Source organism: Choloepus didactylus, chromosome 19 (genome assembly GCF_015220235.1).
Source record: "Choloepus didactylus isolate mChoDid1 chromosome 19, mChoDid1.pri, whole genome shotgun sequence".
Lineage (NCBI taxonomy): Eukaryota > Metazoa > Chordata > Mammalia > Pilosa > Megalonychidae > Choloepus > Choloepus didactylus.
Window position 1 is genome coordinate 6,904,426 of NC_051325.1, and position 25,673 is coordinate 6,930,098.

Sequence of the window (25,673 nt, forward strand, 5' to 3'; positions counted from 1 at the left end):
CAGGGTCTGAAGGTCCACTTAGAGTTCCTTTAACAAACACGTGCTCCCAAACCCTTGTTTCAGGGACTGCTTCTTGGGGAACCAAAACTAAGACACCAGGGGTTCCAGTAAGGGATTTGCCTCAATTGTTTAAAATAGGATAACAAACTGGGCCCAGCCTAAGTGTGCCGATAGGACAATGCTTCTGTGCAATATGCTCTGGTCTTCCATAGGTTACTCACCTCTGCTAAAAACGAGGTGTCACCTTTCCTGGGACCCCTGACATGCTACAAAAGCTGCAGGTGGGTCCTCGCGCCAGCTGGGTGCCCCATTGTCTCTGGACACTCCACTCTCTGCTTTGTTAATTGGGGTCGGACCCAGGGTTGGGGTAGATTCTCAAATCAGGGAGCACCAGGTCCTATGATGGGGACCCCATTGCGCTGCTGAGGAGGAGCCTGCCCCAGCAAGGACTACACCTTGGGTTGGCTTCAGACCCTTGCTGAGTCTGAGGTGGGTGGAGGTGACTCCATCACCTCTTTTGAGGTAGGTGAGCCCCTCTGTGTTCTTCTGAGCAGCATACAGCAGCTCCCCAGCACAAGTTCCAATCTGAAATTTTCATCTGTTGCAATCATGCAGCAGCAACATTTATCTTTTGTAGGAAAGGGCACCCACATCTCATACTCTCTTCTGGAGCCTTCAGAGGGAACCCAACCCTGCCAGCATCTTGAATTTATCCCAGTGAGACCCTTTTCAGACTTCTGACCTCCAGTACTGTAAGGTAATGAATTTGTATTGTTTTAAGCTGCTAAATTTGTGGTAAAGAGTTATGGGAAGAATAGGACATGGAAATACCCTATCCTATATTTAAAAAATGTTCTATAAATGCTTTATTGCAATGTAACATACGTACACAAAAGTACACATATGATAAGTGTACGGAAGTTTCAAAAATTGAGTACACATGTAATGAACTCCCAGACCAAGATCCAAAGTATCACTGGTCCCCCACAAGCCCCTTAAAGTCCCCTGCTAGTCACACCCCACTTAAGGGTTACCATTGGCCTGATTTTTATTAACAGAGATTAGTTTTGCCTGTTTATGAACTTTATATAAGCCAAATCATACAGGATGTGCTATTGTGCACTCAGCTTCTTTCATTCAGCATTATGTTTGTGAGATTCATCCATGTTTGGTGTGTACTTGTAGTTGGTCCATTCTCATTGTTGTAGAGTATTCCAATGTGTAAATATACCACAGTTTAAAATGCGATTTCTCTTTTTTGTAACAGCTTTATTGTCACCTACCATACCCTTTATCCATTGAAAGTATATAATTTGATGCATTTTTAGTATATTTACAGAGTTGTGCAACCATCACCACAATCAATTTTCAAACACTTTCATCATCCTCAAATCTACCAATCTCCTTTAGCCATCAACCCATCCCATTTCCCCACTTTCTCCCCAGCCCTGGGAAATCTCCAAACTACTTTCTCTTTATATTTGCCTATTTTGGGCATTTCATATGAATGGAATCACACAATCTGTGGTCTTTTGTGGCTTCTTTCACTTCTACCAATATTTTCGAGGTTTATCCATGTTGTAGCATGTATCAGTATTTCATTCCTTTTAATTGCCCAATAATATTCCATTGTATGCATATATCAAATGTTGTTTACCCATTCATCATTTGATTGGGTTGTAAATTTTTTTAGCTATTATGAATAATTCTGCTATGAACACATATGTACAAGCTTTTCTTTACACATGATGATCCAAACTGATGCAAAATATTTATTCTGTTAGTTATTTTATGCAGTAGTTTTCCTTCATAACAGACTTGTGATAACCACATCTTTAAATCTGTATATAATGTGATCAAAATAATCTTAATCTTTTAAATCTCACAAAAATTTTTAGTTTACAATCCACCCTGAATATCAAGCCTGCAAGAGTAATACATTTCCTATATCAAAATATTGCCCCCAGGAGAAGCTGAGAGCCAACACAGACCAAGATGCTTGGAGACACTGGGAGATGCAGACAAAAGGATGCTTGGAGATGCTAAGTTAAGAGATGAAGCCCAGAGTTTGCCCAGTACAAGCTAAGAGAGGACCTCCAGATGCTTTGAGAGAAATACCCTGGGAGAACTGGCAAGAATGCACAGAGGCTGAGAGAGAGAATCTAAGAGAGACAGAAACCCAGAGACATTTTGGAGACAGCTATTTTAATAAACCAGAACCCAGAAGCAAAGGACCAGCAGACACCAGCCATGAGCCTTCCCAGCTGACACAGGTGTTCTGGATGCCGTTGGCCTTTCCTCAGTGAAAGTATCCTCTTGCTAGTGCCTTAGTTTGAACACTTTTATGGCCTTAGAACTGTAAATTTGTAACCTAATAAATTTCCTTTATGAAAGCCAATCCATTTCTGATATTTTACATAATGGCAGCATTTGCAAGCCAGAACAGTTGGCCATCTGTTTATTTTACTTTAGATTTAATTTAATTTATTTGCATTTAGATCACTTACATTTGACACAATTATTTATATGATTGAATTTGGGTTGATCATGTTATTATTTGTTTCTGTTTGTTCCCTCTGTTTCCATTCTGCTGATTCCATTTCCTCTCTTCTTTTGGGTTATTTGATCTTTTTTTTTGGTATTCCATTTCAATTTATCTATTGTGTTTTTGCTTATATATTTTTGTGTAGATTTTTATTGTTCTAAGGATTATAATGTATACATTTCTAACTTTAAAAGATAACAGAGAATCACTATTTCACTATGTCAAGTGAAATGTAGAAATCATCATATGATTATAATATATATGTTTCTAAGCTTTAAAATATAACTTAGAGGGGTGATGTCATCAACATAGCAACATAAACAGCTACTGACCTCCCCAGATATTCAGTGAAAAAGGGGAATAATTCTGACTTGTACAAATCTCTGGAGGAGGGGACAGACTGGAGAAGGACCCTAAAAATGCCAAATTGAAGAAAAAGAAAAATATCAGTGTGAGGAACCAGGGCCAGGGGCCCGGCCTCCTCCTCCATTACTGAGATATGTGCAGCCACCTACATGACCAGGCAACAGGTCTCTCTCCACAATGGTGGGAAAGCATTAAAACGTCCCTCCCCTAATCACTGTTAGTTACCAAATCTTGGGAGACCTTGTGCAACCGAATATCGTGAGAAACTCCATTGTCACCAACCTTGATAAGCTTCCCCAACTTGGCACGCCTCTCTCTTTGCAGAATGGCACAATGTTGACTTCACTCTCCTGACCCACTGCAATCAGGAAATTCATCTTCTGTTTTGTAAGTCTCTAATTCAACTCAGACATAACTCCATGCCAAGCATGTTCTTTGGTCTTGGGGCTAATCGGGTTGGAACGATCAGGTAGGAAAACTTCATTCCAGACTGGCTGATCCTTTCCCCTCCCCCTCACTTGGTCTTGCACAGCATGGAAGGAGCTATAAAATCTCTCACAGCAGTGAGACAGATCACTACCATTTGAAGACCCCAGGGGGATAGGGGAGGACATTTCAAGGCCCAGATCTGTGAGGGATGGAGAGTGTGAGACAATGCAGGCAGAGACTGTTTCCAGCCCTGTGTCTGGAAGCCCTTCCCCACCCTTGAAGGAAACAGTAGCTGGTGGCCTGGACCTTGCATGGGAATGACTGAAAACTGTGGCACCTGGGAGGGATCCTCTACCATAGGTGGAGTGGGGAACATAACCACATATTGAGTCAGATTTTGCCTGGCAAAGTGAGGGCACAAGAACCCCACAGCTTCATCCCTGCACAGTCAGATGGGGGCTCCAGGAGGTAATTCAACCCTGCTCAGTCCAGGCTGTAAGAGGTAATTCAGTCCTGCCCAATCAGATACAGTTGGGACCACAGGAGAAAATTCAGCCCTGTCCAGTTAGATGCAGCCTCAGATCCAGAAGGTAAACACCTTCTAATGACAATTAAGTCACTGAATATTGCCATACACTGGGAAGACTGGAAAGTGCAAGGGAATTTCAGGACTTCTCAGAAACTCTCTGGACCCTATCCCAGGTCCACTGGAGCTGGTCTACACACGTGCATGGGAACCCAGCCCTGATTAAGCTGAGAAATACAGACAATGCAATGGTTAAAGCAGTGCTCTAAAACAAATCCAGGGCTTGCTGGCCAGCAAAAAGCAGAGCTCCACTGAGAGCCAGCAGACGTGTTTTACCCCCATGCAGAGACCTTGTTGTGGTGCCCAGTGCCTACCCCCCAAAGGCAGGTTGCCATGGGCACCTGTTTTTTGGGGGAGACTGGGGGGCAGAGCTAATCTGGCAACTGGCTGGTAAGAGAGACAAAGAAGAGATAGAGATCAAGACCAACCAATAAGAAACCCCTAGGCAAAAGAGAAAATGACATCCAGAATAAACTAATCAAGTAAATCAGATTCCTAGACAGCAAAAACTCATGAGTCATACTAGGAAGCATGAAGATATGGACCAGTCAAAGGAACAAACTAACACTTCAACTGAGACACAGGAGTTGAAGCAACTAATTAAAGATGTTCAAACAAATCATCTAAATCAAATAAATGAGTTGAAAGAAAATGTGGCAAAGAGATGAAGGATATAAAGAAGACACAGGGGAAGATGGCAGAATAAGTGAGGTGGAGCAAACTTCTCCTCCATGAAAGAAACCATAGAAGTTCCAGAGGATGCCCAGGACAGTGGTTTCAGTGTCTACAATGTGTGGTGGGAACATAGATGAAAAGCAGAGAAACTGTCTCAAAGGATGGGGTGAGTTTATTCAGCTGGGACCACCGCTGGGGGCTGACAGTGGTGAGCTGGCCGATGAGCAGGGGAGTGGGCAGCTCTCTACTCCCATGAACCCATTTCAGCAATTAGCTGGAAGATAATCCCCCACAGCCCAAGGCTGAGAGGTCCCATGAGGGTAACCAGGATGTAGTGGACCAGTGTTGACCACATTTACTCTCCCTCCATGGAAATCCTTGGTGTGCATGGGCAAGAGGCAGGGATAGGTGAGGCCACCAACTGGAAGCAACAGGCACCCCTTCCACACCCCAGAGGCTCATAGGCACACAGCAGGCAGGGAACAGGGCACGTTTGATCTGGAGGGTGAGATGTGCATACCCACAGACCAGGAGTGATCCACTCGGAGGCCCAGGAATCACCAGACCCTTGGTGCCCTTATGCAGACTCCCTGCCAAACTGCACAGGGCCCACACTGCACACCTAGAGGTGGCAGTCCCCAGGGCACACAGAGAAATGGTGCACTGATTGGATTTCCACCAAGTTTGGACACTGCCCAGTGCACAGGTGAAGTTGGGGAAAAACTGGCTTGATGGTGAGTGGTGGCCCAAGAGGGCCATCTGCTGAGAAGACAGGGAAAGTATACTCCAGCAAGCTGTGGCTCTGCCCCCCCCCCCAAAAAAATGCCCCAAAGCCAGCAGAAAACTATAAACAAATGAAGAAACAAGAAGACGTGGTCAAGCCAAATGACCAATTTAAAAAGCCAGAGGAGACACAGAACTTGGAGCAATTAATCAAAGAAGTACATATAAATCTCAAAAACAACTTAAATGAATTGGCTAAAGACATAAAGGACATCAAGAAGACTCTAGAAGAGCAGAAGGAAGAATTTGAAAGAGTAAATAAAAAGCAGGTCTTATGGAAATAAAAGATAGTGTTGATAAAATTAAAAATATACTAGAGAAACAAAACAGTGGATTTGAAGAGACAGAAGAAAGAATAAGTGGACTAGAGAACAGAGCAATTGAATGAAAATGCACAAAAGAAGAAATGGTGAAAAAATAAAAAAAAATGAAATGAATCTCAGGGAAATGATGGACAACATGAAGTGTATAGATATAAGAATCATTGGTGTCCCAGAAGAAGAAGAGTAAAGGGTTAGGAAGAGTGTTTGAAGACATCATTGGGGAAAACTTCCCAACCCTTCTAAATGACACAAATATGCAAATAAACTTGTCCAATGAACTTCAAATAGAATAAATCCAAATAAACACACTCTGAGACATATACTAAACAGATTGTCAATTGCTGAAGAAAAGGAGAAAGTCCTGAAAGCAGGAAGAGAGAAGAGATTGACCACATACAAAGGAGACCACATAAGACTAAGTACTGACTACTCAGTGGGCACCAAGGAGGTGAGAAGGCAGTTGCATGACATATTTAAGATACTGAGAGAGAAAAATTGCCAGCCAAGAATTCTTTATCCACCAATGCTATCCTTTAGAATTGAGAGGGAGTTTAAAAGTTCCACAGACAAAAAAATGCTGAGAGAATTTGTTAACAAGAGATCTGCCTGCAAGAAATATTAAAGGGAGTTATATTGGCTGAGAAAAAGGAAAGTAGAGAGAGGTCTGGAGAAGGGCACAGAATTGAAGAGTATTAGTAAGGGTAACTTAAAGGAAAAAAACAAAAAGAAAGAAAAGGGGAAAAACATAGATCTGATAAATAAAAACCAAAGATAAGATGGTTGGTTCAAGAACTGCTTTCACAGTAATAACATTGGGTGTGAATGGATTAAATTCCCCAATTAAAAGATACATATTGGCAGAATGGATTAAAAAGTATGATCCATCAATATGCTGTTTACAAGAGACTCATCTTAGAATCAGTGACACAAAGAGATTGAAAGTGAAAGGATGGGAAAAAATGTTCCATGCAAGCTTCTGCCAACAAAACAAAACAAAACAAAACAAAGCAAAAAACAGGGGGTAGTAAAACTAATATCAGAAAAACTGGAATTTAAATGCAAAGATGTCATAAGGGACAAAGAAGGACACTATATATTAATAAAAAGGAAAATTCACCAAGAAGAAATAACAATCATAAATGTTTATGCACCCAATCAAGGAGCCAGAGTGCATGAGACAAACACTGGCTAAACTGAAGGGAGCAATAGACTTTTCTATGATAATAATAGGAGACTTCAATACACCACTCTCTTCTATAGATAGAACAACTAGACAAAGGACCAAGTAGGAAAAGGAGAACCTAAACAATGTGATAAATGAATTGGATTTAACAGACATATATAGATTGTTACATCCCAAATTACATGGGTATACATTCTTCTCTAGCACTCATGGAATGTTCTCCAGGATAGATCATATCCTGGGGCACAAAACAAGCCTTAATAAATTAAAAAGATTGAAATTAATCAAAGCACATTCTCTGGCCATAATTAGAAATTGATAACCCCCAAGAAACAGAATATTCACAAATATGTAGAGGTTAAAGAATACACTCCTAAACAATCAGTGGGACAAAGGAGAAATTGCAAGCAAAATTGGTAAATATCTAGAGATGAGTGAAAATGAGAACACAACATATAAAAACCTATGGGATGCAGTGAAGGCAGTGCCAAGGGGGAAATTTATAGCTCCAAATGTATACATTAAAAAGGAAGAAAGAACTAAAATCAAAGATGTAACTGAACTTCTAAAGGAGCTACAGAATGATCAACAAACTAACCCTAAATCAAGAAGAAAAGAAATAACAAGGATTAAAGCAGAAATAAATGATATTAAAAAAACAATAGAAAGAATAAATAAAACCAAAAGTTGAGCTAGGCTGATGAAGTTAAAAAGACAGAAGACACAAATAAACAAAATCAGAAATGAGAGGGGGAACATTACTGTGGATCCAAAGGAAATTTTAAAAATCGTAAGAAGATACTATGAACTACTGTATGCCAAGAAACTACACAATTCAGAGGAAATGGATAATTTCCTGGAAGCACATGAACAGCCTAGACTGACCCAAGAAGAAAGAAAAGACCTCAACAACCCAATCACAAGTAAAGAGATCCAATCAGTCATCAAAATCTTCCTACAAATAAAAGCCCCTGGCCAGAGATGGCTTTACAGGGGAATTTTACCAAACTTTCCAAAAAGAACTGACACCCTTCCCACTCAAACTCTTTCACTGAAGAAAAAGGAACACTACCTAACTCATTTTTTGAAGCTAACTTCACCCTAATACCAAAAGCAGAAAAGAAGCAAGGAAAAAGGAAAACTACAGGCCAATCTCCCTAATGAATATAGATACAAAAGTTCTAAAAAAAAATTGCAAATTGAATTCAAAGACACATTAAAATAGTAATACACTATGACCCAGTGGGATTAATTCCAGGCATGCAAGGGTGGTTCAACATAAGAAAATCAATCAATGTAATACAGCACATTAACAAATTGAAAGGGAAAAAATGAAATGATCATCTCAATAGATGCTGAAAAAGTATTTGACAAAATCTGGTATCATTTTTGATAAAATGCCTTCAAAAGGTAGGAATTGAAGGAAACTTCCTCAATATGATAAAGGGCATAAATGAAAAACCCACAGCCAGCATAGTACTCAATGGTGACAGATGAAAGCTTTCTCCCTAAGTTTGGGAACAAGACAAGGATGCCCACTGTCACCACTATTCTTCAGCATTGTGCTACAAGTTCTATCCAGAGCAATCTGGCAAGACGAAAAAATAAAAGGCATCCAAATTGGAAAGGAAGAAGTAAAACTGTCATCATTTGCAGATGATGTGCTCTTATATTTGGAAATTCCTGAGTAATCAATAACAAAGCTACTTGAGCTAAAAAACAAATTCAGCAAAGTGGCAGGATACAAGATTAATGTGCATAAGTCAGTAATGTTCGTATACACTAGAAATGACCTAATCAAAGAGATGCTCAAGAAAATATTCCATTCACAATAGCAACTAAAAAAATCAAGTACTTAGGAATAAATGTATCCAAGGATGTAAAAGACCTCTACATAGAAAATTGCAAAACTCTACTAAAAGAAATTGAAGGGGACCTAATAGGTGGAAAGATATTCTGTGTTCATGGATAGGAACACTAAACATCATCAAGATGTCTAGTCTACCCAAACTGATCTACAGATTCAATGCAATTCCAATAAAAAATTCCAACAACCTACTTTGCAGACTTGAAAAAGTTAGTTATCAGATTTATTTGGAAGGGAAAGGGGCTTTGAATTGCCAAAAACATTCTAAAAAGAAGACTGAAGTGGAAGGACTTACATTTCCTTAGTCTGAAGCCTACTATAAAGCCACAGTGGTCAAAAGAGCATGGTACTGGCACAAAGATAAATATATTGATCAACAGAATCAAATAGAGAGTTCAGAAACAGACCCCCAGATGTATGGTTGACTGATTCTTGATAAGGTCCCCAAATCCACTGAACTGGGACAGAATAGCCTCTTCAACAAATTGGGCTGGGGGAACTGGATATCCATATCAAAAAGAATGAAAGAGGACACCTACCTCACACTCTATACAAAAATTAACTCAAAGTGGATCAAAGACCACTATATAAGAGACAGTACCATAAAACTCCTAGAAGATAATGTAGGGAAACATCTTTAAGACCTAGTATTAGGATGTAGCTTCTTAGACTTTACACCCAAAGTAGAAGCAACAAAAGAAAAAATAGATTAATGGATACTTCTCAAAATCAAAAGCTTCTGTGCCTCAAAGGAATTTATCAAAATGGTGAAGAGGCAGCCAACTGAATGGGAGAAAACATTTGGAAACCATGTATCTGATAAGAGACTGATATCCAGCTTATATAAAGAAGTCCTACAACTCAACAGCAATTGTACAAACATCCCTGTTATAAAAAAGGCAAAAGATATGAAGACATAGTTTGCTGGAGAGGAAATACAAATGGCTAAAAAAACACATGAAAAAATGTTGATCTTCACTAGCTATTAGGGAAATGCAAATCAAATCCACAATGAGATACCATCTCACACTAATAAGAATGGCTGCCATTAAACAAACAGGAAACTACAAATGCTGGAGAGAATGTGGACAAATTGAAACTCTTATTCATTGCTGGTGGGAATGTATAATGGTAAAGCTGCTGTGTAAGACAGTTTCACAGTTCCTCAGAAAATTAGATACCAAGTTACCCTACCATCCTGCAAATTCACTTCTCGGTATATACCCAGAAGGTCTGAAAGCAGTGACATGAACAGACATTTGCACACCAATGTACATAGTGGCATTGTTCACAATTGCCAATAGGTGAAAATAACCCAAATGTCCTTCAACAAACAAGTGGATAAAGAAAATGTAGTCCATACATAAGAAGGAAAAAGATCCTGAAACATATGACAATATGGATGAATCCTGAAGACATAATGCTGAGTGGAATAAGCCAGACACAAAAGTAGAGATATGTTATCACTCCCTGAACAATGTATAATCAGTGTCTTATAATGTAGAATATAGGGAAACTAGAGCTAGTCAGAAGCTAGTGAATGGGGAATAATTACTTAAGATGTACAGCCTTGTTAATCAGGATGAATGTAAAGGTATGGGAACGGACAGAGGTGATGAGTTTTTTAATATGATTATGAATATCAGTGCCACATGGAAGGCAAACATGATTGAAATGACTTGTTTAAAGAAATGTATTCCACAACTGCTTGTGTGATGTACTTCTAAGGTATGACACTGGTACAAAGAGTTAACAACAGAATGGTATATGGGAAAAACTACATATTGCATATTATAGACTATATTTAATAAGAATACTTTACTGGTATCACACTAATACTAGGGATATATAACTAGGGGCTGATAAGAGTTTTGGGGTGTTTTGGGTTATGATAATTGTTTAAAATTGAGAGTGATGGTGACTGTGCAACTAAGTGACGATAACATGAGACATTGTTTATCACGGACAGAATATATGTAATGTAAAATTAGGAACTCCCTACTTAACAAGACAAGCCCTTGATCTTGAGGCTTGCTCCAGTGAAACCTATGGCTGTAAAGGGGGAGCTGAGCTTACCTATGATTATGCCTGGGAGTCACCTCCAGAGAATCTCTTGTTGCTCAGATGTAGCTTTCTCTCTCTAAGCCCAACTCTGTAAATAAATTCATTACCTTCCCCCCACCCCCATGTCAGACATGACTCCAAGGGTTGTGAATCTCTCTGGTGATGTGGGATATGACTACCAGGAATGAGCCTGGCCCTAGCATCAAGGGATTGGGGATGCCTTTTTGACCAAAAAAGGGGAAAAGAAAGGTAACAAAACAAGGTTTCAGTGGTTAAGGGATTTCAAATAGAGCCAAGAGGCTATTCTGGAAGTTACTCTTATGCAAGCTCCAACTAGCTATTCCAAATGTCTACAGTATGCCAAGCCCTAGCCAATAGTAGTCCTGAAAATACTAAAGATTACCTAGGTCAATATCTGAGATTGTATAAAAGTTTCAATTACAGAGTTTACTTTTCAGAAACTTAAATACCCCAGATTGTTCCTATGCCAGATAAATCTCCAAACCCAGAGGAATAGCCTCTCCAAGGACATCAACTGAATGTATTCCCCTTCCTCACAAGGTGGACACCTCTTTTCAATATGAACAAGTTAAATTGGTCACTGCCTAGACATTCCTGAAGGTTGAGACAGTGATCAAATGAGAGAGAGGGGTAGCAACTGACAATATAGGATTTTAAAAGGATTACAAATACTGAATCTTTGTATAACTTTTTTTTTTTTTAGTTTCTAGTGTACTAGAATAGCCAGAAGGAACTAACTGACAGGGTGGAACTGTAATATATAACATGTTTTCCTGTATATATGTTATATTTCACATTAAAAATGTAAAAAAAAAAAAAAAAAAAAAAAGACACAGGGTGTCCATACAGAAAAACTGAAAAGCTTGAAAAAACAAAGGGCAGAATTTACATGAATGGAAGGCACAATAGAAGAGATGAAAAACACAATGGAGACTTACAACAGCAGACTTGAAGATGCAGAAGAAAGGATCAGTGAACTAGAGGACAAAACATCTGAAATCCCACAACCAAAGGAACAGATAGGGAAAAGAATGGAAAAATAAGAGCAGGGTCTCAGGGTACTGAATGACAACATGAATCACATGTATATACATGTTATGGGTGTCCCAGAAGGAGAAGAGAAGGGAAAAGGGGCAGAAAGGATAATAGAGGAAATAATCAATGAAAATTTCCCAACTCCTATGAGCGATATAAAATTACAGGTCCATGAAGCAGAGCATAACCCAAACAAAATTGATCCAAATACACCTACTCCAAGACACTAATCAGATTGTCAATGTCAGAGACAAAGAAAGAATTCTGAAAGCAGAAAGAGAATAGCAATTCATCACACACAAGGGAAGCTTGAGAAGAGTAAGTGTTGATTTCTCAGCAGAAACCATGGAAGTGAGAAGACAGTGGTATGATATATTCAAGATACTGAAAGAGAAACACTGCCAACCAAGAATTCTATATCCAGCAAAACTGTCCTTCAAAAATGAGGAAGAGTTTAAAATATTTATAGATAAATGGATATTACGGGCATTGTAAATAATAAAAGGGACAATCTGTCAAGAAGACATAGCACTCATAACTATGTATGCACCAAGCCAGAGTGCTCCAAAATACATGAGGCAAACACTGATAAAACTGAAGGGAGAAGAAGACACTTCTACATTAGTAGTAGGAGACTTCAATACACTACTCTCATCAATGGATAGAAGATCAAGACAGAAGATCAATTAGGAAACAGAGATTTTGAATAAAATGATACATGAACTAGACTCAACATTTATAGAAGAGCATCCAAGAACAGCAGGATATATTTTTCCTCAAGTGCTCATATTTCATTCTCCAGGATAGACTACATGGTGGCTCACAAAGCAAGTCTTGATAAATTTAAAATGTCCCCAAGGACCGTGGAGAGGCTGTGCAGCTTACCACCGAGTTATCCCCCAGGAGGCATGAGGGCGCTGGGCTATCTGTACATCAATGTCCCCAGCTGCTCTGGGGGGCTGGTCCCGATCTGTTGGCTTGTCCTGCACACAAGGGTAGAGCAAGCTCTGGCAGTCAGAGAAAGCTCTGAGGCAGAGACACTGGTGCTGGAGGACGGCAACTGCTAGTAACAGCCTCTGGGCTGTAACATGTCCCTGACAATGTTGGCTATGCATGGATACCAATAGATTCATTGAGTCTAAAAGTATCTGTGCCTTTTAAAGCTCTGATAGTGAAAGAGTATAAAACTGTCTAAGACTAAAAGAGTGAAAATCATCTCAGCCTGAAAAAGAAAAACCTGTTTAACTGGACTGAGACTGAGAGCACAAAAACAGCTACCGTGGCTGCAAAGTTGACAGGAAGATTGTTTCTCCAAGACCAGGCAGCAGCCATAAAACACCACAATACCCCCATTTTGTGTGACCACTACTTTTTTTTTATCAGTGATGACCTGGGCTCTCTTTGCTACATGCATCTTGTTATAGGGGGTACCCTCACCTCAAGAGAGCACCAATCTCTACTTTATCCCTCTTCTTCTAATCTCCCCTCTGAGACAGCAGCCAGCCCAGGACACCCTCCTCAGAGCTGTTCAGCAGGAACCCACACCCTAAGAAACATGCCTTTTCTGCAGAGTGGCTTTCCACAGGGGTCCCAGGGCCCTTCTTTGTTGCCTGGGGGCAACAAACCCACCTGTTTTGACAGCAGGCTGGCCCCTGTGCTTGGATCAGGTTTCAACAGTAACTATTGCCAAATTCTTCCCTAATCTTTCACCCTTTTATGACCCTGCCAGAGTGCCAGTGTCCCCAGAACTTTACCACCACTGGGATATTGCCTAACTCTTTGGTTTTTGTCAGTTTAATGGGTGAAACATGGTACCCAGTTGTTTTCATTTGCATTTCTTTAACTGTGAATGGGGGAATGGCATCTCAGACAGATTCTGATCATTTTTCTTGCTTTTATCCTGCAAATTATTTGTTGGTATCCATTGTACATTAGACTTGCCCTTCCTCTCTTGCCTGGACCAAATTTCCATTTTTCTTTTTTTATCTCAGACAGAGTAAAATACCAGGAAACCAGAAGACAGAGCCTGGCTGGAAGGGTTTCCCACTCGCCTTATACCCTGCAAAAAAGCAGGCCAAGCATTAAGTCTTCACAGTAGCTCCATTGATAATGGCCCCAAACTGGAAATAGCCCTGGTGTCTTGGAACAGGAGAAAGCCAGGTGGAGCTCATGGGCTGGAGGAGCCCAGAGAGGAGTCTGAAGCCTGGGCAGAGGACTGCTCTCCGAGGGCCGAAGGTGGTGGCAGGGGCTCCAGTGTGGCTGTGCACACCTCGGCCACCAGTGGGCGCCCCTGAACACAGCTGCCACCCGGGACAGTTGGCAGGTGATCCTCAGGACCCAAGGAGGCAGCTGGGGGAGGGGCGAACTGGGCAAAGCATGGGAGGATTGGGACTTCCCGTGACGGGAAGCATCTGAGTGTCCCCACTGCTCCCAGATGAATGTAAGTGCTTTGGAGGCTTGGGAGGTGTTGGGGGAGAATGCAGGGTTTGGGGAAACAGACACTCTCCTAGCAGGAGCCTAAGCTGGGTAAGTAACTGAGGCAGCACCATGAACACAGGCTGCAGGAGTACTGAAGACTTTCCAGGATGTGGCAGCCCCTGGAATTTGGCCGAAGTGCATGGGGATGAGCAGGTGGGACCTACATGAGCCCAGATGGAGGGACTGAAGAGTCAGGCTGGGGCAGGATGGGGGGTAGTTTGGGGAAAAGGATTTTGTTAGTTCGTTCACTCATTTGAAGTGTTTTTGAGAACTGATTTCATGCTGGGCACTGGGATTCAGCCATGAACAAAACAAAGACCTCTTGGTGACACTTATACCCCGGGGTCTTCCAGAGGCATTCAGAAGATGATCCAGTAACCAACTGGACAGAAAGGATGAGTGAGAATGAGGAACCAAAGCGTAACACTGTGAGTGCATGTGTGAGTGTGTGATTGTGTGAGAATGTGAGCATGCATGCATGTACAAGTAGGTATGCACATGGGTGTTTCAGCCCATGCATGTGTGCATGTGCATGTGTGTAAGTGTGGATGCATGTGCGAGTATGTGTGTGATTGTGTATGAAGGTGAGCGTGCATGTGTTGCATGTATGTGCATGGGGTGTGGGTGGGGGTGTGAGTGTGTTTGCCTGTGTGTACGTGTGTGTGTGTGTGTGTGCAGCCATGAACATGGCCACTCATTCATTCAAATTCAAGTACTATACCAGGTGTCAATGATGATGACGATGTTAATGATGACCATAGCTAACCTTTGTTAAACACCATTCTAAGCACTTTGCCTGAATTAATGTCATTTAATTATCACAACAACACAAGATAGGAATTACTATTATATCCATTCTATAGATGAGAAGACTGAGGCATATTGAATATAAGCAACCTGCCCACAGTTACCCAACTGGTGAATGGTGGAGCCAGGGTGCCACCCTGGACTCTGTCTTCACTGTACCTTGGGGCTTAGACTCAGGTGGCAGAGACAGACTGTAAAAGCAATGAAGGGAGGACACCCTTGCAGGCTTTGATGGACTTACACACGAGGCAATGTGAGGGCTCAGAGGAGCACATTTGCACCAACCAGGGCAGAGGGGAGGGTTAAGCAATCCAGAGAAAATTCCTGAAGGAGACAACCCTTGAGCAGAGTCCAGGAAGATGAGTAAGTGCTAACAAAGTGAAGAAAGGGAGGAGAGTATTCCTCAGAGGGGATGCACTGAGAGTGACCTGAAGGAAGGCATGTGGGAGATCTGGGCAGGGGGAAGTCTGGTGACCCTGGCCTGCTGATGATCTGGACCCCTGCAAACACAACCATATGTTGTTTGTTGCCGCTTTGAGAGAAGAGGGTGCAGGCTCTAGGGAGAGGTGAAGAGGGGGCCCTGGCTGAGAGCTCAACCCCTTCTTTGTGATCCCAAATATTCCACTTGGCCCCAGTTCTACAAAAGAAAATCCAACCAAACCAAAGACCCACAGGAAACTGGAGCTGCCTTCAAGGGGTTGGGGTCCTACCCTCTGAGAAAAGCATTGATAAGTATGAATTTCTCATCCACGCCCTAATTCAGTGACATGATGATTCTCCTGGTAGACGGGCATCCTGGGCAACCACCAGGCTAATCCCCCACTTTAACCCACACTGAGTCCAGGGAGCAGCCATTAGTTCTACTTGGCTCAAGTGAATAGCATCCGTGAGGGTGTGAAAGATGTTGGAACTAAACCAAGACTGTACTGAGCCTATCTGAACTGTACGAAACCATGAAGAGTTAGGAGGGGAAGGACCTTCTTCAATTACAAGTGGAGACCTTACAAAATGATTGGAGTTGAAGAATCGGCAAGGAATTTTAGAAACCAGACAGTTCAGCATCCTCAGCATGATTGTTGGTTCAAGATGACAGATTGGGGGCCAGAGAGCATCTTCCAGCAGAAACACTCAAAGCCTGAGGCCACAGACACCTTAGGCAAGCACAGGTAACCCTGAAGTTAATATTCTCTTCAAGATGGACCAGAAAGCGTTTCTGACAGCTGGGGGTTATGGTCTCTTATATTGCAAATCTCAGCAAATAAACCAACTCTGGGTGGAATTTGGAAAGCTGCTGCCATAAATAAGATCAACGGGCTCAAAATGATATCCAAAGATGCAGGTTCTTAGCAAGAATCCCATTGGTGTGCATTGTCCATGAAGAACCTGCAGCAGGGAAGGAGCTGAGAGAATGAATGGATGACAGGATGGGACTTGGGAGCTGGCTCTGGGGCCTCCGGGCACAGAAGGAAGGAGATTGATGAAGCTGTGGACAGAATGTGGGACCCAGAGAGGTGGTGCTAGAAGAGTGATGACAACAGGTCAGTCTTAGGATTGAGGAATTTCAGCACATGCAGGGGCTTTCAAAGAAATTTGCAGCAATCAGCTGGACGTATAAGATCAGACCTCAAAACTGGGACCTGGGATGTAAGTAAATATTTGGGGGTCACGTCCATAAAAGCTTGGGATGTGGATGAATTCTTAGCGGTTGAGAGTGTAGAAAAGCGGTTCTTTATTCAGGATCCATGCCAATAGATGTGATTTGGGGGTTTATAAAACCCCTGAAGTTATATGCAACATTTTGTGTAAATGTAGCCGTGTGTTAAAATGGAATTTTTGACCCAGGCAGACATCCATGGAAGGTGCAAAATTTTTCATGGTGGGTGAAGACTCTAAATCAATCACTGAGGCTAAGAAAATTAAATACTCAGGAGTTGGACAGTAGAGGGGAAGTTTGAGGGAAGGGGTCTCGTGTCTGACCCTCACATCAAACATGTGAACTGAGAGCTTCTACTGACACCCTGCTTCCCTGGCCAAGCAAATAAGAGGGGCTGGGTTGGGATTGTCCTGAGCTGAGAGCAGCTGGGGAAGGAGGGGTGCTAAATGGGTTCACATCCCTGAGCATAAAGAAACCAGAGGATGCTCTGGCCAAAGGAGGAAGAGAGGAATGTGTGTTACAGTGGTCAGCAAAACAATGACCCCCAAAGTTGTCCACACCCCAGCCCTTGAAACCTGTGAGTGTGGGACCTGACACAGCGAAAAGGGCTTTGCAGGTGTAGTTGGGTTTCCATGTGAGTGTGGGTACGTGCAGGGGGTGGTGGGGTGTGTGTGTGTGTGTGTGTGTGCGCACGTGCACCATCTTGTGTCTGTAGTTTGCATCGTGTGAATGGGCCTGTTTTTCATTGCATGTGTCTGTGCATAGGTGGGTATATGTCTTTGTGTGTCAGTGTGTGGATGTGGGGGTGTGTCTGTGAGGGAGGTTTTTAGGGGGTGTTAAGAGAGAGACCCTTGTTTCCCACCACCAAACTCTGTGCCGGCCATAGGCGGCTCGTGGCACAGCCTGGCTGGCCTCAGTGGAAAGCCCTGACATGGGCCTCCTTCCTTCCAGGTTCCCCTTCCCTGGGCTCACCTACATCCTCTTCTGTGTCACACAGGAAACCATCATTACACACACTTTACATCGCTTTTGCCTACATGCTGCCACAATGGACTTTCTATCAGTGATGTAACAATAACACGGTTGAACTGAGCCCGGAGCTCTGCATGCACCTCGGGCAGAGCCCCCAGTTCATTCCAACCACAAACACTTCCTTCTTCAATTGGATGCTAGCTAATCTTGCTTGTCTTCCTGGGATGAACTAGCTCTTTCTGTCTTACAACTGAAGATCCATGGCTCCATCTCAGCCTCTTTTCCAACTCCTCTTTATGCAGACATCTGTGAATAATGTTGAGCTCATGCTTAGGATTCAGCAAGAGCTCAATGCTCAAATGCTACCACCATTGGAGGTAAGAAGCCCTTACATTCCACCTTCCTGTTGCTGCTTTGTCCTTTGAGGGAGGGCTGCCAGCCAAAACTGATCTCCAGGAGCAGGGCAAGGCCAGAGGAGCCTTCCAGGCATGGCGGCCCCTCCCCATAGGTCTCTAACCTCCCACTGCCCTGGGCAGTGGCCAAGGCCCCAAGCTCACCTGTTCATGCTTCAGCAACTTGTGTGTCCACTGCTTCTTGCCTCTCCAGACTTCCCACAGCCCCCGCGGAGATGAGCTTGGTGGACAGAGGCCCCTCCCCAGCTTTGGTGGGACAGCAGTGTTACCAGGCAGATGTTACCAGAGCTCTGCTGATACTGGAGCCTAGCTCCACTCCAGGCTTGGGGTCTCGTCAGGAGAAAGAATTCAAGAACAAGAAAGCAAATAATAGCAGCAAAAGGTGAAGTTTATTGGAAAATACAGGACACGCTAGAGAAGTTAGCATGGGTGTGCTCAAGAAAGAGACGTGGGCCCAGCTGATTTGTGCTTGAATTTTATATTCTGGCCTGCTGCTCTGCTGTAAGCCCCTTCCTACTTCCTTTCTTCAGTGGTTTTGACAGCTGACAAGGTACAGTGTCAGGTAAACCAAGAAATAGGTAACACTTTTTATTGAGGAAGTTCTTGCCTTATGGTGAAGTGCTCTTTCAGCTTAGTTGCAAGTTTGATGTTATCTCAGATCTCTGGCCCTGTACCTGGGCCCTGGGTGTCTCACTGCCTTGGTTGACCTACCTAGCCTGCCTCTAGCAGGAGGGTGGGTGTTGTTGAGGGAACTGCCCCCCAAAAGAAGCAATGCATATGTGTGTGCATGAGTATATGTGTGTGAGAGGTGAACTGGGCAAAACACCGAAATGAAGGTGGATGTGAGCACATCGGTCCCCAGTAGCTCCCCACATGCTCCTGCCCTGGCTTTTCTGTGGGTGTGGCTGCAAATAAAAAGGGAGGAAGGAGAGGAGCGTGCTCTATAACCTGGTCCTAAATCTTGCTAGGGAAGGTCTGGGAGCTGCTGGTTGCTGACCAGGCCCTTGGAGAACCAGGGCAGGCCCTTTCCTTACCTCCCAGTGGATGGACCATGGCCAGATCCCGGCAGGCCCCACTGCTCCTGTCAGCTGTTCTGGTGGCCCTGGGGGCCCTCTCCAATGAAGCAGTTAGAAAAACCTTTATAAGTATTGCAGACGTGCCTGCAACTGAAGACTATGTGACTGACACCCTGGAATTTGTGACCAAAGAGTTCAACAAAAACAGTGATGACGAATACAATTCCAGATTGTTCGTACCCTGAAAATCGAGAGACAGGTCAGTGCACAGCTTTCCTCCTTTGTAGATACAGCTATAGCATCCTGGGGGAACTCCGATTCAAGTGAAATCCAACCTCATTCCGTTTGCAGTGGGATTTTTGAGAGAAACCCACAGCCACTGGTGTGGATCAACACCAAAGATCAGGGGTTGGCAAACTGTGACCCAAATCTACCTGCAGACCCCTTTTGTTTTAGGGCAATCCAGCCATGGGTTTTCATGTCTGTATCTTCTGGGTCTGCATTGGCTCTGACTGCAGACTGAGCTATGGCTCAGAAACTGGGGTACCTGCAAAGACTACAACATTTATCATCTGGCCCTTTACAGAAAAAAAAGTGTTCTGGCTGTTTTTGCTTGCTAGGGCTGCCATAACCAAATACCACAACCTGGGTGGCTTAAAATAACAGTAATGTATTCTCTTGCAGTTCTGGAGGCCAGATGTCTACATCAAGATGCTGGCAGGGCCATGCTTCCACCAAAGTCTGTAGGGTTTCTGGGTTGGTGGGCAATCCATGGCATCTTTGGCTTGCAGCATAGCTCAATCTCTGCCTCCATCACATGGGTGTCCTCTCTGTCTGTCTTGTGAGAACTTCCTCTCCTTCTAAGGGTGCCAGTCATATTGGACCAGAACCCTCCCTAGTCCAGTTTGGCCCCATCTTAACTAGTCACATCTTCAAAGATCCTATTTCCAAATAGGGTCCCATGCACAGGACTTGGACATGCCTTTCTGGGGGACTCAATTCAATCCATAACATGGGCCCCTGCCCAAAACCATCAACATCCTTTGTGCTTTCCAAGGGGGTGGGCCTTACATATGGAAAAGGACCATGTTTCTGTGGTTTCTGGTGCATTCTCCTCGAGCAATAAAAGGAGACAGGGGAGTGAGAGAGGAAGGGGAGAGAGAGCCCACCAACCCATCCAGGACGGGTCTCTTAGCCTTGAGTAAGGGAATAAAGGAGCTGCCTTTACCGAAAGCTAAAGAAAAGTGAGAGGAAGTCATATTAGAACTCCCTGTCACTTCCTTCCCACAGATTACTGATCATATGGAGCTTCATGCGGACATTGAAATGCAGCGGACCACCTGCCAGAAGCCAGAGACCACCAACTGTGTCTTCCAGGAAGGGGAGCTTTACAAGGTATTGGGTGAAAGCACAATAGCTTAGAGACTCAGTTTTCTGGTAGGGTTTTCTGTGGCTGTAGGACAAGTTGAGGGAGAATCACTTGGGATTTTTTCAAGCTCTGCTTGAAAGGAATGCACCAATAATTTTGTTACTCTCAAAGAGTAAAATGAATGTGAGCAGGAGCTGGGCTAAGGTCCTGTCCCAAATAAATCACTCCTTTGTTTCTGGAAGGAGAAGGGAGCTGTGGTAGATGAACTGTGGTGGGACGCTCTGGGGTCAAAGGAAATGGCTATTTATTAATGCTGTTTTAGCAGCCAGCAGAAACTCATCAGTATGCCAGGATGAATGTCTAGAATGTACAAGCAGTCAACTTGGGAAGGAGGAAAAGATGATGAGAAAGTGAGATCAGAAACAACTGGGCTCGGGACAGGAGGCAAACCTGCATGTGTGTGAGCTGCCAGGGAGCCCCAAGTGCAGCCTAGACCCCAAATATGCTTTGTGCCCACCCATGGGTTGCCACATCTGGGGGAGGCTGGCTGGACCCTGGCCCATGCCATCATCACTGCAGTGTCCATGTCAGGGTGGGTCCCACGTGCAGAGGGGCCTGTGGAGTTACTCAAGTCTTAGCAGCCCTGCAAAACACTTCACTCTACCCAAATGAGTTAATATTACGCTGATTTATGACTAGTTTCCTGCTGTAATCACTACTAGCAACCCTTTTGCTTACAGTGTACCCTGGTTTGTTTTATAAATTATATCGTCACCTGGTCATAAAGGTCTGGGTGTTCCCAACACAGAAACATAGTCACCCCGGGCTTCCTGCTCACTTTCTACACGGATAATTCTTGAAAATATGCTAGGTGGAGCTTTATGGTTCTTCCCTGGAGAAGATTATGAAATACCTGAAAAAAATTGAAGATCACAGTAAAGTATAGTTAAAGGAACATATTGACTTGGTAGATTGAATTGGTGGAGTTAGTCTTCTGTTTTTTATTTTAAGAGAAATGCAAAAGTTTAAGCCTCTCTCCTCCACCCCCACTCAGGAGTTTCAGATGAAAAGCAGGGCAACAAAATCAGAAAAGCAAACATCTTAGAGTCCCATAGAGATCAGACAAAGAAATGTTAAACGCTAATATGAAAAATATGTTTAAAGTATTGACTTTTAATTATGGGAGAAGAGGGTAATGAAAAAGAAATGGAGAATCTTGGGAGAGAATAAAGATGAGGGAAAGACAGAATGCAATAGATGGGTGGATGAATGGAAGGAAGGAGGGAAGAGAGGATTTGATAACAGGAAGGATTGATGGATCGGTAAAAGGAAGGATAATGGATGAATGAATGGGAATGGATGGATAGATGGATGGATATCTAGATGGGTGGATGGATGGATGGATGCCTGTAAGGTGGATGAATATATGGGTAGATGGGTGGATGTGTGGGTTAATGGGTGTATGGATGGATGTATGGATGGATGGTTGGGTGATGGGTGGATGGATTGGTCGATGAATGGATGTATGGGTAGATGGGTGGGTGGGTGGATGGGTGAATGGGTGGATTGATGGCTGGATTGGTATGTGGATGGTTGGATGGATGCATGGGTAGATGGCTGGATGGGTGGATGGGTGAATAGATAGGTGTGTGGGTGGATGGGTGTGTGGGTGAAGGGATGGCTGGAGCCAGTAGAGGCAGAGTAAGGAAAGGAATGAAGTGAAGTCTACATGAGTAAAGATGAAGAGGGAGAAAAGTATTAGTCATTTCTAGGATGCATATGGGCACTTTATTTCATTCTCCAAACCTGACCACAAACAGAAAGACATTTCCTAGGATGATCCCAGCAATATTACTATCAGGTGACTGAAATAAAAATAAAGATCAAACCAGATCTGGATTGGAAGGATGGCAAGATGTTGGTTCTTTTCTCCACTCTCTTGTCTTATATTCTCTACTTTCCTCCTTTTAAATTTTCACTGTTCATGTTGCTTTTTTTAATACTGTTTTTGTTCACTTTTGTTTCATTTTTAGCAAATCCAGGGCTTCTTCTCAGTGTATATTATACCTTGGTATGAAAAGTACAAAATTCTGAAGAAAAACTGCACTGATGACCAGGTATCCAGGAGCACACACCTGTGGTCACTGTATCTGAGTGTCCATTAGTGGAGAATAATTCTCAATATAGACAATAAATGTTTGTCAAAACTTCTCTTAATACTCTTAATGTTTGTGAGTCCAACTGTTTTAGTTTGTTGGGTTGCTGGAAGCAATATGCCATGAAATGGGTCAGCTTTTAATAATAAATAAATTTATTAGCTTACAAGCCTACAATTTTGAGATAAAGAAAATGTCCAAATCAAGGCATCATGATGATAATATCTCCCTGAAATCCGGCCACTGGTGATCCTGGACTCCAGTCACACAGCAGAGCACATGGTGGCATCTGTTTGTCTCTCCCTTCTTTTCCAGGTTTTGTCGCTTTCAGCCTCTTGCTTCCACAGCTTTCTCTCTCTGTATCCATCCTGTTTATAGAGGACTCCAGTAGGAAGATTAATACCCACCTGGGGTTGCACCTTAACTGATGTAACTTCATGAAAACCTACTCACATTAGGTTTACACTCACAGGAATGGACTAGCGTTAGAACATGATTTCCTGGGGCACACACAGTTCCAAACCATTATGTCAACCACTGAAACCAAAGAAGACATATTCTTTCAACATGATAAATACATTCATTCCATCACAGTATGCCAAAAGCGTTAAATCATTTAAGAAAGAATGCTGGGTACAAAGTCTTATCAGAATCACTTCTAGGTATGGTCTGCCATGATGCACAATTCCCCATTGTCTTTGGACCCATAAAGCCTAGTAAACAAGTTATCTGCTTCCAATATACAATGGAAGGACTGGTATAAACATTTCCATCCCCACACTGAGAAACTGGAAGGAAAACAGGGATCGTGGGTCTCAAACAATTCTGAAACCCGGCAGAGCAAACTCTGACTGAGGACTAAGAATCATTTATGGAAGGATGTTTTGTGCTGCAGACCTTGATGGAGCAACAGTCCCACCCTTTGCAAGTGCTTTTGCAGTGTCCATGCTCTCCCCAAATACTGGGGTGAAGATTCCACCCTCATCAAGCATCAGGGTGGCAACCAGCCTGTCCACAACCCCCCTGGCATCTGAGAACACTGGCGTGGCCGCACTCTTCCTGAACAATGGTGCAGAATGCCTGGCCTCTTTGAGTGCTTGGGCACAGTCACCTTTCCACACAAATGTGTGGGCCCACTCTTTTGACCTGAGAAGGTGTCTTCAGAGCAGAGGTCAGCTTCCACAGCTCTGCCTTCAAAGTCACTTTTCCTTCATTCTGTTCCTTGTCTGTCCCTTTCAGTCCAGGCTGGCAGTGGTTCCTTTCAGTCAGATCTTGCAAAAAACCTGTGAGTTTTGCATGCAGCACACAGGGGTCCCAACAATCAGACAAAAGCACTTTTCACAAATCTTTTCTGGATTTCTGCACTGAAAAGGCTGACTGGGTCCATGTTCAGTTAAATCCTCACATGGAGGACTATTCTCTAGCTACTCATTTTCCAAAAGCTCAGAATTTTCCAAACCATTAGCTTCTGGTTTCTTTGTGTCAAGGAGTTCAGTTCTCAGCTTTTCCTTTTCTTCTCACATTTCACTATAAACTGGAAGGAGAAGCAAGGCAGTACTTTCCACATTTACTTTGAAAATCTTCTCAGCTAGGTATTCAGGCTCATCCCTTTCAAATTCTGCCTTCCATCTGACATCAGGGCTCAATTTTGCCAAGTTCTCTGCCACTTTATAATGAGAATCACCTTTCTTCCAATTTGCAATGACAAGTCATCATTACTAAGTACCTTTAGCATCCGTATTTCTACTAACGGTCTATTCAAAGCAATCTAGTCCTTTCTATCAAGCAACTCACAATAATTCCAGACTCTACTCATTACCCAATTAAAAAGCCATTTCAACATTTTTTGTCTTTGTAATTTTACACCCTACTTTTCAGGTTTCAAAACTGTTTTAGTTTGCTAGACAGCTGAAACCAATATACCATGAGATAGGTTGGCTTTTAACAATGGGAATTTATTAGTGTACAAGCTTACAGTTTTGAGATAGTGAAAATGTCCAAATCAAACCACCATCAATATGATGCTTTCTTCTTGAAGATTGGCTCCTGTGATCTTGGAATCCACTGTCACACAACAAGGCACATGGCAGCATTTTCTGGTCTCTCCCTTCTCTTCTGGGTTTCATTGCTTTCAGCCTCTTGCTCCCATGGCTTTATGTCTTTGTATCCATCCATTTATAAAGGACTCCAATTCAAAGATTAAGACCCACCCTGGAGGAGGGGGCAGAGTAAGATAGCAGCATAATGAGTTATGGAATTTAGTTCCTCTTCTAGGGCAGCTGGTAAATAGCAAGGAACTGTCTGTAACAACTGTATGGGGGGACTTCTGTGACTGGAAACACATTGTACACCAGTCTGGAATGGGTGGAATGGCTGAGATTGCAGTGTTGAACTGTAAATCTCCCCAGCCATGGAGCCTGGTGCGCTTCCCCCACTGGCATATTAGGATGTCTTGGAGCTGGTTCCATGAGGGAAAAAGAAGCAATCTCTGCAGAGAGCAAGGAGGGAGACTTAATAAGGCTACAATTGCAGAATTAATTAACAAATTCAGACTGCTGAATACAAGCTCCAAGTACAGATAAATCAAAAGCAAGCACTAAAGTAACTGGGAGTTTCCAACCCCCACCAATGACAGAGAGGGGCATGTCTAACAATAAATAAAAACAGGGACTTTTGGAGCCAGAGGAGCTCACAATAGCAGAAAAGTACTGGACCCCAAGAAAAAGGGGCACATAGAAACAGGTACCAACTCCAGTTATTGATTGGCATACCATGGGAGATGGGGTCCACCTCTGAAAAGAGTTTTTTTCTTTTCTTTCTTTATTTTTATTATTTTTTAACTTTTTAATAGCCCATTAGATCTGCAGGAACTCTCAGGTTTCAGCACTGCCCCAGGCAAGGGCAGAATTAAGGTATGTCTGAAAGTAACTA

At 42.9% G+C, this 25,673-nt stretch overlaps 1 pseudogene; it reads left to right on the forward strand.

Annotated features, from left to right (window-relative positions):
* Positions 1-290: 290 nt before the first annotated feature.
* On the forward strand, positions 291-25,259 carry LOC119516050 (annotated as a pseudogene).
* The last annotated feature ends 414 nt before the right edge of the window (positions 25,260-25,673 follow it).